The sequence below is a fragment of the Octopus bimaculoides genome, chromosome 12 (assembly GCF_001194135.2).
Source record: "Octopus bimaculoides isolate UCB-OBI-ISO-001 chromosome 12, ASM119413v2, whole genome shotgun sequence".
NCBI classification, from domain to species: Eukaryota; Metazoa; Mollusca; class Cephalopoda; order Octopoda; family Octopodidae; genus Octopus; species Octopus bimaculoides.
Genome location: NC_068992.1, coordinates 22,056,305 through 22,059,219, shown reverse-complemented (window position 1 = coordinate 22,059,219; position 2,915 = coordinate 22,056,305). Strand labels below are relative to the sequence as shown.

Below are 2,915 nucleotides of genomic sequence, written 5' to 3'. Positions count from 1 at the left end.
TATATATATATATATATATATGTGTGTGTGTGTGTGTGTGTGTGTTTGTGTGCCCAACATCGCTTGACAACCGATGCTGGTGTGTTTTACGTAACTTAGCGGTTTGGCAAAAGAGACCGATGGAATAAGTACTAGGCTTACAAAGAATAAGTCCTGGGGTCGATTTGCTCGACTAAAGGCGGTGCTCCAGCATGGCCGCAGTCAAATGACTGAAACAAGTAAAAGAGTACAAGAAAGTAAAGAGTAGGGTCAATTCTTTCAACTGAAAGTACCTCAAGGAATGCCCCAGCATGACCGCAGTCAAATGACTGAAACACATGAAAGAAAATAAGATTAAAACCAATTGATAGGAATCAAATCCCTTAGGTATCACTTGTTGCACAACTCGATTACCAATAACATTTCTGACAAGCTGCCATTTCATCTCTTTAAATTCAACACTCAAATTTGTTTCTGTCGTTTAAAAACTATACTACTACTAGTATTATTATTTCATTTCCTCAAGGTAGTTCTTCTGTCACTTAACTCTTGCACAATAGGTTATTCTGCTAATGTCCAATGCAGCAAAGCACCCCAACTTGGTTACTCTCTTCTACTTGTTTCAGTCATTTGACTGTGGCCATGCTGGAGCACCATCTTTAGTCAAGCAAATTGACCACAGAGCTTATTCTTTGTAAGCCTAGTACATATTCTATCGGTCTATTTTGCCGGATCGCTAAGTTACAATGACGTAAACACACCACCATCGGTTGCCAAGTGATGTTGGGGGGACAAACACAGACACACAAACATATACATGCACATACAGATATATATATATATATACGACAGGCTTCTTTTAGTTTCCATCTACCAAATCCCCTCACAAGGCTTTGGACGGCCCGAGGCTATAGTAGAAGACACTTGCCCAAGGTGCTACACATGTAGTTGGTAAGCAAGCTACTTCCCACAATATCATTCATCATCATTATTTAACATCCATTTTTCCATGTATGACCAGGGTGGACCTTTGAATTAAAGCTACAATCTATGTGATGGGCTTCCACACAGTTTCCATCTCCCCTGTTTCACTCACGAGGATTGAGTCAAACAAAGGCTACAATAAAAGACGCTTGCCCAAAGTGCCAAACAGGAACTAAACCTGTGATCTAATGGTTTCTAAGCAAACTTCTGAAGCCCTGTTTTCTCTCTAAAACATACATATGCACACATGCACAAACACACACGCGTGCACACATACACACACACGTGTGCACACACACACACACACACATATATAGGCGCAGGAGTGATTGTGTGGATCGGCGCAGGAGTGGCTGTGTGGTAAGTACTTTTGCTATGGTTATTCTAATATATTCTTTAGTCATGTGAAACAAATCTTCTGTGTTTTTTCATCTTTGCTCCTTGCTTGTATATTCAACCACTTGGAATTAACAACCATACTTTCTATCTTATATATATATATATATATATATATGCATACACACTATATACATCAACACACATACACACTCACGGTCATACAGAAAGCTATGGTTCTTTTTCTTGCTGAATGAATACAAAATAAGGGATGGTAAAAATCTCAACTGATAAAACCAATTATTCCAGCCAAAGTTTACAAATAATTTGCTACTGTAGTTGTGTGCTCACATGCATACACACACACACATATGCACATTGAATAAAACCGAGCTCAAACACAGTGATAAGAGGCTCCTTTACATAATACATGTCCACAAGCTGCAGATAACATATTTCTCACCATTAATATGTATGAAAGTAAAGCTACATGCAAACATTGCATAAATTCCCATTGAGTCGAAAACATAAAAGGAAATTCCAGCTTCAGAGAAAGCAAGAGTTGGTTCCTTGACATTAGAAAACCTGTTATTTCCAAAAATGATTAGGTGAAGGCAGGCTATATGGTTAAAAGAGTTCATTTTCCAATTATGTGATCTCTGGTTCAGTCCCACTGAATGGTACCTTAGGAAAATGTCTTTTACTTCCAAGCCGACCAAAGATTTGGTAGACAGAAACTGAAAAGAAGCCTGTAATATTATCATCATCAGTATCCTTTTCATGCTTGAATGGATGGAGAGATGGATAGAGATAGGTAGATAGGTAAATAGATAGGTAGATAGACAGGTAGATAGATAGATAGATAGGTAGATGGATAAATAGATAGATAGATAGATAGAGAGAGAGAGAGAGATGGATGGATAGACGGATGGACAGATAGAAATAGATAGATAGTTAGCTACCTAGATGGATGGATGGATGGATAGATGGTTAGAAAATAAAAAAAATTCGAGAAACATAGATAAACAGAGACAGATATATAATTGTATTGAAGTTAAACTCTGTCTTAAGCCAACAGGTACACTAGGCCATCATTTACTCTCGTTTCTGAAACATTAAGTAACTGAAAGAACAAGACTTCTCTCAGGAATGAATACCAGTTTATTATTGTAAGGTCAAGTTGCTTCAGCTTTTGTTAATACACATTTTAGCCAACTAGGATGGAATAACATGAAAAGAACCGTTTCCCCATCTAAGACACAATGTGGTGTGCAATTTGGGAACAGAACCTGTGTCTTTGTTGTTATGATTCCAACACCCAAACCACAAGACCACTTGAATTCATTGAGACACATATAGACATAGTGTTAGATATAGATAGACAGACAAACAGCTAGGCAGCCATGCAGAGAGAAAGATAAGGAGGGAAACAAGGTGGTGAGCTGGCAGAAATGTTAGCACACCAGGCAAAATGCTTAGCGGTATTTCGGCTGTCTTTATGTTCTGAGTTCAAATTCTGCCGCAGTCGACAAATTAAATAACAGTTGCATACTGAAGTTGATCTAATCGATTGCCCCACCATTCCCAAAAATTTCGGGCCTTGTGCTAGAGTAGAA

General features: G+C 38.3%; 1 protein-coding gene across 1 annotated transcript in view; it reads right to left on the bottom strand.

Annotated features, from left to right (window-relative positions):
• Positions 1-2,915, bottom strand: part of LOC106874181 (coiled-coil domain-containing protein 112) — a 29,460-nt gene that overhangs the window by 19,054 nt on the left and 7,491 nt on the right. The gene's annotated exons all lie outside the window — the stretch shown is intronic.